Here is a 13,805-nt window from a genome sequence, read left to right on the forward strand (position 1 = left end):
GAAGGTAAAGCCCCACATATTTGCTGGCGTTTACTCATTCGGTGCTTATGTTGCAAATAAGAGTCATTACTGCCGTGAATAATCATAAAATGGTTTGTGGGAATCGAATCCTGAGATTTCAAGCTGTGTAAAGGTGTATTGCATCACTGCATTGCTGTACGATTTAATGTATGAAAATAAACGGACGTGAATGCTTAGCTGGAATCAAGCTGGTATCGGTACAGTGATCTAGAAAAGGTCAGCTGTCTTTTTGATCATTTTGTGCTACTGCACTGTTTTGCAAATACATGTTGACAAAACACAGATCCACATGTAGAGTCAAGCACTTATATTTTTCGCTGTAAAGATTTTCACTATAAAATATGAACAAAAAAAAACCTGAGTAATTAAAAAAACTGGAATTTACACATTGATATATTGTAGTTTACGTTCTGGTGCACTTATTGGTCGTGTTATAGTGTTTGGTGACTTTATCTTTACCTTGAAGAGTAAAGAATGAGCTGAATGGTCATTGGCTTCAGCTGCAAGTGTTACCACAGGGGAGAGCAGCATTAGGTCCTGTTGGTTCCAGTCTTGAGCAAATACCAAAAACCATAAAACTGGAACCTTCAGTCCTGGTCTGCTGACCAGTGGAAATAGCACAGTTCTAGTTTTCTGGTACCAAAGGTCGGGGTAAGAGGTGAGTGTATTTCAGCACCACAGACAGCGACTAATCCTCTTGCTGTGTCATTGCATTTGTGAGCAAATTGTGGCTGCTTGTAATGTTCATGTAATGCGCTGTAATTTGCGTGCGTAATCAAATTATTGTGGCTGGGCTGAGGTGGGGATCAGCGAGCGTAATTTGGAGCCTGAGCGCCCGTGGCCTTTGAAACTCGACACACTTCACTTTAGCCATGTTATTGACAGATATGCTATATCAGTGCACTCTGCTGTTGTGTTTTTCCTCTTATCTTTTGCCTCAGAAGTCTCTGACACTGCTGACTGTCACCTGGTCCTCACAGCTCCAGGGGAATACGTGACGAGTGCAGAGAAATAGTCTGCTCTTTTGAAATATTGCCCCAGGATTATCACATACTGGCGGAATTAGGACTGTCATGATTACTCGATTTAAAAAAAATCATGACTTAATATTGACATTCTTGATCAATCCGCAGTGATTCGTTATCAGTTTGCATGATGATAATACATATTTTAAATTCTCCTATTGCTGTGTCTTGAAGTGAGAAACACCGCACATGCATGTGTGGATTTTTTTTGCCATATTTTACATATTTTTTAAAGTATTTTGGAATCTTTAAAGGCTATGCATAGTTTATTTTTGTTCAGTCCGTTTTTTTGTTTGTTGTCATTTTAAAATCTTTCTTAATTAGTCATCAAAATAATCTGTAAATGCTCTGTAGATGCTTGCCTTGCCTTTAAATCACATTCAATTGCAACTGAATACCTATTAAAGAGCTCATACCATGGAAAATTAAATTTTTATTGCTTTGTTAAACCAAAAGAGTTTGATGGTGTATAAAGCTGTATAAAGTTTCAAAATGTACCATTAAGCTTTAAAACCAGTCTAAGAATTCATTGTTTTTGTGCTGTCACACCAATATTGTGTACATATAGCATATTTACATATATCAGCCTGTTCAGCCTGCAGCAGTTTAGGTCTGCCCATTCACGCTGTTATAAGTTATAAGCAGAGACTGCTTTGTGAGGAGGTGAAATACAGGGCAGCCAATCAGAACAGAGTAATTTATAATTTATAATTATTACATGCACAGTAACAAAGCTTCTACACAAAAGAGTATTTAAAGGTGGCTATCCAAATAAAGTGGCACCTGAAATACTAATATAATGGACAGTGGTAGCCTAAGAGAGGAGAACACACTATTGTCACGCAGAGGAAGTGAATGAATGCTCGTGTAGCGAGGAAGCATAGGAGATGTTAATGTTTTTTCTCCAGGGTGACACTGTGGATAGCTCCACTTCACGGGTCAGATGTGAGAGGAGCTGTTGGACAGACTGTGTGAGAATAGCGGTGGGTTTGCTGCAGGGGGTATATGACACTGTAACAGAGAGGACAGAGCCCTGTGAAGAATAGCCAGCAGTGTGGATCCTCAGAGATATCTGAGTGTGTGTGTCTACAGTACTGAGCAAAAGTCAGGGTTGCACCCTTTATCTGTTTAATTTCCTGTCTAAACGACGATTCAGTACAAGATATTCAATTTTCAGGAGATATCTCTGAGATTAGATGTAGGATAATCCACTTGCATGAGGAAGGAGACAGGTAAAAGAAAATGAAAGAAAAAACAGTTTCCAAAACTGGAATTTTCAGCCGTACAGTCATCGTCCTACATATTTCAGCACAAACCTGTCAAGCACCCTAAGCTAAACCATGCTGCCACAGAAAGCATGGGAAATGTTTATGGACCATAGGTGCACTTTGTAGTTCTACAATTACAGACTGTAGTCCATCTGTGTCTCTGCATACTTTGTTAGCCCCTGTTTCACCCTGTTCTTCAATGGTTAGGACCCCCACGGGACCACCACAGAGCAGATATTCATCATTGTTGGCTAGATATTTTTGGTTGGATCAGGTCTTGCTTTTACAGATCCCCAAGGCACATGTTTTGTATATCTGGAGCTGCAGTTTCAAAGTGATGCAGATGTTCAAGGAAAGACATTTAATTCACATTTACAGCATTTAGCAGACGCTCTCATCCAGAGCGGCTTACAAAAGTGCTTTGTTGTCTACTCAGAGAAATTATCTTCGCTAGTTACAAATAGGTCGGAGAAAAAACTAGACCTGAGCTCAGATGTTGCTAGAAACAAAAGCCGATGTTGATACCTAGAAAAAAGAAATGGTATTGAATACAATGCAATACAACACATTTCAATAAGTGCAGTAAACTATGTTTCAACAATTCCTTAACTTACTGCTCACTTAAGTGCTGTATAAAGAGATGTGTCTTCAGTCTGTGTTTGAAGACCCCAAGAGACTCTGCTGTCCGGACAACCAGTGGGAGTTCGTTCCACCACCTGGGTGCCAGGACAGAGAAAAGTCTTGAAGCTTGTCTTCCACGCGTCTTGAAGGATGGCAGGTCAAGCCGAGCTGTATTGAAGACTGAAGGGCTCAAGGTACAGTTCAAGTTTTGACCATTGCCATTAGGTGGGCTCGTCCATTTTTGGCTTTGTAGTCAAGCATCAGGGTTTGAAATCTGATGCGTGCAGCTACAGGAAGCTAGTGAAGGGAGCTCAGCAGTGGAGTGACGTGACTGAACTTAGGAAGATTGAAGACGAGCCACGCTGCTGCATCCTGGATGAGTTGTAGGGGCTTGATGGCCTCATAGAAAGTCCAGCCAAGAGCGAGTTGCAGTAGTCAAGCCTTGAGATGACAAAAGACTGAACGAGCACCTGGTGGCCTCTTGAGTGAGAAAGGGTCGAATCATCTGGTTGTTGTACAGGAGAAACCTGCATGACCGAGTTAGGTTCGCGATATGAGCTGAGAACGATAACTGGCCCTCCAGAATCACAACGAGACTTCTTGCATCTTAAGACGGAACCAAGAAAGAGTTCTTGAAAGACGTGGAGAGCGTGAGGAATATCATCGGCCGTAACACAAAGTAGAGATTAGTCCATTTTTTCATTGTGCTGCTAGTAAAGTTTCCACTGTGAATCAAGACAGCAGTTTGGTTTTTGGCACAATTGATTATGGGCTCAGGTCCTTGGGCACACGCCCAGCAATACAGTATGCAAGTTCTGCACACATCCTTCCTCCAAATAGACAAATTGTTAAATCAGTTACTTTACTCAGTAAATTATTTTATAAAAGAGCATGACACATTAGTCTAGTAGACCTTCTGGAAAATGTGTATGAGGCATGAAATGTTTAACTGGTATTTTGTTTGATAGCGGCCATGAATTGGAAAATTTGCATTTTATGAAGTTTTTATTAAGTTTCCTGTTTCATTTTCATCGATTTTCATATCTTATTTCACTGTATTTGCTGCGTAGCACAGGCGCCAGTGCAGTCTGGTTGGAGTTCTCCAGGCTTTCACCATCAGTTTGATATTGTGCTGAAAGTGTTATTCTCCGAAACAGATATCATTCTGTTAAACATTTTATGAAGTAAGTGGAGCTGCTTCATTAAAGTGTACTAATGCATAAATGGCCACGGTGTCCAACAGTGTCAGACTGTTGATAGAAAAGCCCCTCAGTGTGGAGTAAAGCTTTAATGCGGGGGGATGCACTAATAGATACACTCTGAATGAACCTGTGCTGACGCTTCCCCTTTAAAAAACACACAGGTTGTTTTCGTGCATTCTGTGCCAAATTGCCTTTTCCCCTGAGAGTCACACACACACACACACACACACACACACTCCTCCAGATCCCCACACGCATGTGAGCATTGTGTCTGAGACACAAACAGACACGCTGTTTATCTTCTATCTGCTGTTTGTTATGCTGAAGGACGAATGTGTCCCTGCTGTCCCGCAGTTCTAAAGGTAGCGTTTTGATTTCAGACTGATGAGGGCAGAGAGGGAGTTAAATAAGAGCCACTACGTACGTCTTAGATATAGATAGATGTACTTTACTGTTCATTTATACTGATTTGCATGCTTCTATACCAAATAATATGTCAAAATAGTATACCACCAATAGTAATGTGGTAATATGTGCTTTTTGTCACAGCCAGAGGTTCCTAAGTGGTTCTTGGCTTGGATGTACAGTTCTAGAAAAAACCTTTAATTGGTATAGAGTATTTACATTATGTGGAGGCTCATGCTCACATTTACTAATTTGGCATTGTAATTTTTACCCAAATTTTCCCCCTCCAATTCAGTCATTGTTAGTTCCCACTAGATAGGTCCCCCTAGAGCTACTGAAATTTGATTTGTTTTCTTTGCGTGCTGTTATGGCCAATCAAATAATAATGCTTGCAGTCAAGCTCTGTTTTCCTTTCTCAGCCTTCCAAACACTACTTAGAAAACTGTTGCTATCCGCCATTGTCTTAAGCAATGCCAGTGTTTGAACTTGAAGCTCCAGCTGTGATTAAAAGATGTAAGTGGGGTGTTTAAAAGTGAGTTTCCATCGTGTAGAGTATGTCATTTTCTACACGTCCAAGGCCAAAAATACATTTCTGCGAATTTGCCTACAATGCTGTTTTACAGCAGATGCTAATATGGGTTTTTTGAAAACGTCAAAGCAAACTTCTAACATTACTTAAATGCATCGAGTCATCAAAGGCAAGATACAAATGAACTATAAACGTTTTTTTTGTCCTCTGTGCCAGTATGCTTTATCCAATGAAGATTAGGTGTAGGTTTTTAAGTTTGCTGTGTTGTTTCTTCTTGTTTTTGTACATCTCAGCTGTCTCATTTGAACTCAGATATGTTGTCTTCATTGGGCAAAAGTGCCGTGGTGAGTGGTACATGCTTTAAAGTAAAGGGTGTTGCTGTGTTGGTTGTGTTTGTGTGAATCCTGCATTCTGGTTGATTGCTATTATTTTGTAGCACCATAGGGTGGAAGCATTGGAATAGGAAGGGTGATAACATCTCAAGGTTAGGAACAGACTGTAGTCTGATGTTATGACATTGCGGGATGTGGTGCGTTTGGAAATTGGCCTACCCACTTTTTCACAAGCTGACCCAAAAATATATTTCTGCCTATATCACAGCCTTAGGTGCTACTAAGCTGGGAGAATGAAAGAGAGCACATACTTCACATGAATCTTCTTGAACTGCTGCTAACACAATGTCTGGACAGCTAATGGACAGGGGGAGAAGACTAATTGCCAGTTCTGTTACATCAGCTAACACAGATCTGCATTGGCCAGCATTACGCTGAGTGATGGGAGGAGAGGGAGGACTCACGATCTCCTGATGAAAGGACCAATGATTAGAGATTTTTTGACACCAGTATAAACAAAAAAAAGTCAGAAGTGCAGACTTGAACATTACCTTAAGTGTATATTGAAACAATGATAACTCTTCTAGGGTTAAACATGTGAGGGAGCAGTATGTGAACAGTACTTCAGAAATGAAATTGCTAGATAAATGATTGTAGGTAAATTGCTCTGGATTGAGCAATTTGCGCTGATAGAGTAAAGGACACTTGCTATAATGGAATGTGGCTGGACGTTGCTGGACATGGCTGTAATGGGACATGGCTGGTTAAGGGGAGACATTCAGAGCTGGCGGTCATTTCTGACACAGTGGTCCAGCAGATCCAACCCTTAATGCCTTTGGACAGAGCCCTGATGGCTTCCTGACAGGGGCTGCTGGCTTCATGCAATCAGGCCCACTCTGTGGCAGCAGAAGAGCTGCTGGAGTGACGCTGGCTGTCAGCTCACCTCTCTAGCTCCTGTTCACTCAGGACACCTCTGTAGAAGAGACTTTTACATTGACACTAATACCAGCCTGGCCAGGCCAGATCTGTCGTCCTGCACTCATAATGGAGAAGGAGAAGGGGATGAATTCTGAGTTTCATTCAGAGAGTGACTATTATAGCAATACTGGCTGAACAGGAAACACTATCATGGTTAAAATAGCAAAAAATTGTCACTGTCAGTAAAGAATCGTACAATTACTGTATAAAACTATTGGAATACTGAGGAATATAACTATTGAGCATGTAAATTATATTATAGCATATTGTTACAGTTCAAACATAAAAATATGTATCTTCATTTTTTTTTTATTTGTATTTGAATGCGGCAGCTGTCCTTTATATTGTTTGAAAATTTCAATATGAATGGACCAGTAGAAATGCTCCAAAATTGCTTGGAATGAAACATCATTGCATAAACATATGTTAAAATTTCAAAAAGTTTTTGCTGTCTCCTGTAAAGTTCCTATTTTACGGAACCAGCCTTGTGACCGGAAGGTCGCCGGTTCGATCCCCTGAGCTGTGAACAGTACATGACTGAAGTGCCCTTGAGCAAGGCACCCAACCCCTAACTGGTCCCCGTGCACTGTGGATAGGGCTGCCCATCGCCCTGGGCAAGTGTGCCCCCTAGTGTGTGTGTTCACTAGTGTGTATGTGGCGTTTCACCTCATACCTCATACTGAAATTGCCCTACTAAGGGTCAGTTTGCAAATCAAATAAATAAAGCTGCTGGTGTTTTCAGAACAATGACCACCCCGGAGTCCAGGTCTCAGCATCACTGAAAGTGTTGAGCATTACTTGGATTGTGAGAAGCAGAACATGCTAAACAAACCTCTAAGCTCTACTGAACTTGCAGGAACGTATCTCTGTAGATTTCTTGGAAAAACTGAAAGCGAGTCTCCTGAAAAGAATGGAAGCTGTAATAAAGGTGAATATTTTTTGGTTGATATTATTTGAAATAATATTTTGTTTTGAGGCTTCTGTGTAATTTTCTTTTAATGAAATGATTTCTGCCTTTCTTTTGTGACACAAAACTGGCTGTTTTTGACTAGAAAATGAACTCAGGGTGGTCTTATTGCATGTAGTGAATGAACTTCTGATTGATTCTGAGAGAACTGAGGTTCGATGGAGTGCAGAGAAGAAGAGAAGGAAGGGGAGAGAGATAAAGGGAGAGATAGTAGAGTGGAGTGGTGAAGTGAGCAGAGAGGACAGAGGAAGATTGAGAGATATAGAGATCAGACAGACCAAAAAAAGAGAAGAGAGGAGAGAAGGGGAGAATTTGGACAGAGAGAGAAGAGAGAGGGCATTTGAGCCGCTCTGCTCTACTGGCACAGCACGTGGCTTCTGCCATTTGTCGGGATTTGGGCGGGAAAATTGCCCTCGGTGTCTCTCCCAGATGGCGACTTTACCCGAAAAGGCTCAGAGGATACAGCTGGCAGAGAGAGATGGGGGTGGGGGGGCTCTTTTCCCTCTACTCTGCGGTTATGTCTGTGCTGCCCAGTGCACTGTGAGAGCTGGGCATTCTGCCAGTGACGAAGCTAAATCCTCGCTCTTTCCCCTCTCTGGATATCAGCACATCTCTCACTGCTGCTTGTCTGCCTTGCTGCTGCTGCTGTTGACCTATGTGTCATTGGGCTGGTCAGGCTGAGTGCCCGTCTGCTGAGTGTCTCATGGCAGAGGGCAGAGGGAAACTGACTGTCCCCTCCTACAAGCATTTGATGGGTTTCCCCAAAGCACTATGGGTGACATCACATGAAAATTTCCTGAAGCTTGGTGCTTTGTTGGTACGCTATATGCCCAAAAATGTCCAGTTCAATATTCACAATATTCATTTCAATAATGTGAAGAATGTATTTTCAGTAGATAAGCACTGGCAGTAGAATGAGACACTTTTTAGAAGCTGCAAACAAGCCTAGTGTCACACAAGCCAAGTGTCGGCCTGTCCTTGAATTGTGGAGCCGTGGAATCTGTTATGTGGAATGAAGAAGCTCTAGTGAAAACCTTTGGGATGAGTTGAAGTGAAGAAGGTCCACTGAGCACCTTTGTGATGAGTTGGAGTTATGAAGCACCCTTGGGGTAAGTTGGAGTGATTGAAGCCTATTGAACGCCTTTGGGATGAGTTGGAGTGATTGGAGCTTAGTTGAACACCTTTGAGATGAGTTTGAGTGACAAAGCCACATTGAACGCCTTTGGGATGAGTTGGAGTGATTGAAGCTCAGTTGAACACATTTGGGATGAGTCGAAGGGATTGAAACTTAGCCGAACAACTTTGGGGGATGAGTTGGAGTGACAAAGCCTCATTGAAAACCTTTGGGGTGAGTTAAAGTGATTTAAGCCCAGTTGAACACCTTTGGGATAAGTTTGAGTGATTGAAGCTCAGTTGAACACCTTTGGGGTGAGTTGGAGTGACTGAATCCCCACTGAACACTTTTGGGATGAGTTGGAGCAATGAAGCTCCATTGAACACCTTTGGATTTAGTTGGAATGATGAAACAACTTTGGGCATAAGTTGAAGGGACAAAGCCTCATTGAACACCTTTGGGATGAGTCGGAGCGATGAAGCTCCATTGAACACCTTTGGCATGAGTTGGAATGATGAAAAAGCTTTGGGTTGAGTTGGATTGGGGTTTTTGATCCAAAACTAATCATCCAACATCAGTTCCTGACCTCACCAGTGAGACTGAATGCAATCAAATCACAACAGCAGTGTCCCAACATCTTGCATAAAGCCTTGCATAAAGAAGAGTAGAGACTGTTACTGCAGCAAAGAGGAACAAACTCCTTATTAATACTATTAATGCATATTTTGGACATACATTGTCTACATAAACCAGAGTCATTTACACCTATGAATGGCTTATTTTCGTTCTTTTTGTTTCCTTTCAATGAACTCGTTTGTGTTGTCAGGTTGTGAGTTTTTTAACAAAGATATTTTCTTTGCTATCCTCTGCTGCAGTGATTAAAATACAGTGGCATTTTCATGACAGGTTCCTCTATGTTTGGGATAGGCGCAAAAAGCAAGACGCACTCACATAAGTCTAGTGATTATTGTTTGTTTCCCTGGCTCCGAAAGGCTAATCTCCTAAGATGGACACTTTAAAAGGACACAACAACAATTAGGCATACAAATTTAGGGGGTAAAGCCACCCTAGTCTGCAGGGGATGAGCTTGGTGTCATTATTGTGCTTATCGCAGGAGAAACATCTGCTAGGCCGGATGCATCACCACGGGATAACAAGCATTAGCGTCGAGGTAAAGGAGGAGGGAAAGGTTCCTTTACAGCCTGTCTGGGGCGGGACATCCCTATCTCTCCTCTGCCTCTCCTCCCCATTCTTCTCCTGCTGTGACAGGAGAATAGGACAGCTGAATGAATTACAGTCTTTATGAGCTTGCGCTCAGTAATCTCACTACACGAGTCTCTGTGCTCTAAACAGTGGGCTTGGCTCAGGCCTGCTAAAGACGGAGCTTCCAGGGCCGTCCAGGCCCGTCCAGAGACCGAGAGGAGCCTCTGTTGGTTTAATTGGCAGCGGTGTCTTGCGATGCCTGACGCGAGCTCCCCAGAGACGTATGATGTGTAGCGCTGATAGCTTGTTCGAAGCTGAGGGAAAATGTGCAATTGCATTAGACATAAAGCCTGCAGTGCAGTGGCATAGCCACAATCTGATTTTGTGGGTCCTGGTTACAGATAGCAGGCATTAAGTCTCTGGGACATTGCAAGGATGACAACCACCGTCTAGCCTACTTTATTTTAGCGGGTATTAGAAAATGTACCTCTGTTACACCCTTAAATAGACACTTAGGAGTTAGGATCCAGCCTGTGCCGCTGGCCACCAGCAGAGGGTGACGGCGGCGAGGCGACACCAGTTCAGAGAACTCCAATTCCCAGAAGCCCTCGGGCTGATTAGGCCCAATCTGGCACACCTGTGGTCTCCTCTACTTAAGGCCGTGGCAAACAGCAACGCTTTGTCACACTTTTGTAGAGGGGTGACCGGTACTCAGTGTCGGTCGGTACTCAGTGTTGTTCATGAAAAGAAAAGAAAAATTGCCCCGAAAACAATAGAAAGAAGAAAAAGAGGGCTAAAAAAGAATAAATTGCCCCAAAACTACTTAAAAGACAAAAAGAAGGCTTAAACAAGAAACGGTTCCAAGCCAAACAAAAAGTGTTTGTTCTACAAAGAACAAACAGGTGAAACATAAAACTGATCTTCCTCTCATAATCACAGAGGAAGTCTTTTGTTTTCTGATTTATCTTTTATTTTACTTTTCTATCTCAGCCTTTGTTTGAACACACTGTTATTAGCGTCCTCTTTGTCTGCCCTTTCCTTCCATTTTTTCATTCCCATTTATTGACGTGTTTTTCCCGTTTTCGTCTTTGCTTCCCGGTGGCGCAGCGGTAACTCTCGGACGAGCCTGGCTCTGAGCCACCTCAACCCCAACATGCAGAACCACTCCATTTGCACTCCATCACCTCATTAATTCATTTAAGATCCTTTCTCACAGGTTGTCCTCTCTGCACTTGGGTCCACCTCCCTCCCGTCCCGTAACATAAGGCCAAAATAAAAAATTGTCACCATGTCTACATCTGTTGTAAACGTACCTACTTGCATTCTACCGTGCTGCTGCAGTGAGATTTTCAGTTTTGAAGACTAAGAAAACCCCCTTCTGCTGATGTATCTTATAGGTGGGAGGATACATTTCAGCTCCTCTGGGGTCGATTTTTTTTGGGGGCCGGTTGTAAAAAAAGTTCTTATTTTAACTAGCTGGTAATGCAGGAAGAAGCCAGATAGCTGACGCTACTGCTAGGAAGCTGAATGTCTTATTGGAGAATGGATTATGTGAGTGCTAGAAATGACTCATCAGACGATGAGGACAACAAGCTAAAAGCTAAAGTTAGCAAGGCAGCAACCTGGCTATCTGGATATCTTGCCCCAGTTTGGCTCCTCTTTTCTGGTCAAAAGAATAAAAAATGACCGATGTAAGAGTTACACCACTGCTAGCTTTGTTGTATTTGTTAGCCTTTAGATCAGTGGTTAATCTAGCAGTCCGGATTGATGCCACAGGGATTCCCAACGGTTCTATGACGTATGTGTGTAAAGCATGCTGGGTATTGTAGTGAGAGAACATTAATGAATGAAAACATAAAAATGATATAAAATTGTGATTTCTGTCAAACTGATGAGGCTGAGGCATACAAAGCTACAAATGCTACATAATGTGTACTAAAAGCTAGTTTATGCCCATTAAAGAACGTCCATTAAAAGTCAAGTTCTTAAATGATTCTTGGCTTGAATGTATGGTTCAAGGAAAAACATTGAATTGGTTTAGAACCTTATATTATGTGTAGGTTCTTATAAAGGTTTTTTACTCTCGCTCATTAGCAAATTCACAAAATACAGTTCTTTACATAAACATGCACTGAAAGGTTCTTTAGAAAATCAAAAGTGGTTCTACTACAGCATCATTCCAGGAGGCCATGGCAACCAGAGGGGAAAAGCATTTCATAACTCAATAACTTTACACACAATTTCTTACCTTATCAACTGACTGCATACCATAGTGTCTGTAGGCTAATTAAGCAGGGACCGTTTACAGCACTAGGAGTAGATGGAGATTGAGATTGTCTTGTCCAGCAACAGCAGCTCTGCTAATTCCCATTCATGTAAGAGAGATGAGATCTCATTCAGGTGCAGAGTCGCTATGATGATTTTAGTTTTTCTGTAGACCCCCTAGTGGCGATTATGCTGAAATGGACTGTGATGTTTGTGATTTATATCATCAAATATAATATCGTTCACCATAACTCTAACCCTGCACTCTTAGCAAATAGGGTTCTATATAGTAGCAAAAGGTTTTTTGGCTTGTAACAATAGTGGAACCCTTTTTGGTGCTAGTTAATCAGATGAACTGGGACACTGTTGTCTATTGAGCTGCTAGTGAGCATTAAGGGGTGAAAGGGGAGGAATGAGGGCGCCCTGACGTTGCTTTCACACCTAAACTGGAGGCTTCCAGTTTTGTAAATCTTACACATTTCCATCAAAATATATTCCATCAACATTACTGAAGAACAAAATACACAGTTCAACAGGTGGTCCTCCTCCAAAACAAGCAAAAATTGCATTTTGTGGCTACTGTGAAAAGACTTTAATGCTGTTTTATTTGTTTTTTTCCTCTCATGCTGCATGTAGACAAGGTTATAATTATTCTTAAAGGTGTAAAGGTGATGACAGCGAGGCCAATGCATTTCTTTGTGATCTGATCACCTTTGGAGATGGTCAGGGATGCATATAAACACAACACAAAAGCAGTGAGGGACCACCTAATCAGCAGTGTCTGTGGTGTTTGTGAGGATAGACAGCCATGTTTGGGATTTTCTCTTTCATTCATGTTTATTTCTTTTCATCTACAAAGTTGAGTTTCTAGTGGCAGGTCCTGCATTGTTGCTTTCAGTGTTGCTGCAAAAGCCTAAATTTTGCTCTGAAGCGCAGAGAGCTGATGGATCAAGGCTGTCTCTGCTGGGCAGGGGTGATAGATCTTCTCTCTCATGCTTCTCTCTTTGCTTTTGTTCCAGGTTTGTGTCTGGAAGATAAAGGAGCTCCTTCACCCTACAGCTATCGGTGAGTGCTGCATCTTCTGCAGAGTGCTTCCTGCACATAGAGTACAGTCACATAGCATAGCTTTCTTTAGCAGGCATGTTTTTAAGAGTCCTTAAAGAGACTAGATGTTAGTGTCACGACTGTGGTATGATTTTGTGACCTAAAATTTGCGTGTAAATAATGGCTAATCTTTCGGCTAGTGATTTTCACTGAAATGAAATTGTGCCAAAAACCGAAACTGAAAACACAGAGAAGCTTTAAAAGGATCGCACCCCCTCCTGATTACAAATCCCTTGATTACAAATCCCTTGTTTAATGTTCCTTGTAGAAACCATGAAATAATTTCACATGGACACATTTTCACTGTTGACCTGCTGCTGGTCCAACTGTTTGAACTAAGGATGCACAATGATATTTGAATCACCATTAAAATGAATTGTAATGTTTGACACTTTTTTGAGTGCCTGTTTAAAGGGGAATCCCAATGATTTTCTAAATTTCAGAATAATTCAATCTTAATGTGTAATCGAACTCATTCAGAGTGGTTGATGTGATGTGGTTCATTGTAGAGAAATTTACCAACTCTGATTTCTTCACAGTGGTGGTGGTGATAGGAACCAGGGGTCACCGTGAATACAACACAAATATAGCCATTTTATGAACTATCCAAAATCACCAGTGCACCTACACTTGTCTTCTGAGTTTTTATATGTAGTGATGATGATGGCAGAACACTGGTAAATCTGAAAAATACATGTTTTCTTTGGGAACTGTTTCTGCATGTACCCTACATGTACCTCTACACCAAGAATGTATTTTTAAATAGGCCAA

At 41.7% G+C, this 13,805-nt stretch overlaps 1 protein-coding gene across 1 annotated transcript in view; it reads left to right on the top strand.

Moving 5' to 3' along the window:
• Positions 1 to 13,805, top strand: part of apba2b (amyloid beta (A4) precursor protein-binding, family A, member 2b) — a 179,701-nt gene that overhangs the window by 39,147 nt on the left and 126,749 nt on the right. The window contains exon 2 of the mRNA XM_036584410.1: positions 12,950 to 12,995. The gene's annotated coding sequence lies outside the window, so the exon portion shown is untranslated. The remainder of the gene's footprint in view (positions 1 to 12,949; positions 12,996 to 13,805) is intronic.

This window comes from Colossoma macropomum, unplaced genomic scaffold, assembly GCF_904425465.1.
Source record: "Colossoma macropomum unplaced genomic scaffold, Colossoma_macropomum, whole genome shotgun sequence".
Lineage (NCBI taxonomy): Eukaryota > Metazoa > Chordata > Actinopteri > Characiformes > Serrasalmidae > Colossoma > Colossoma macropomum.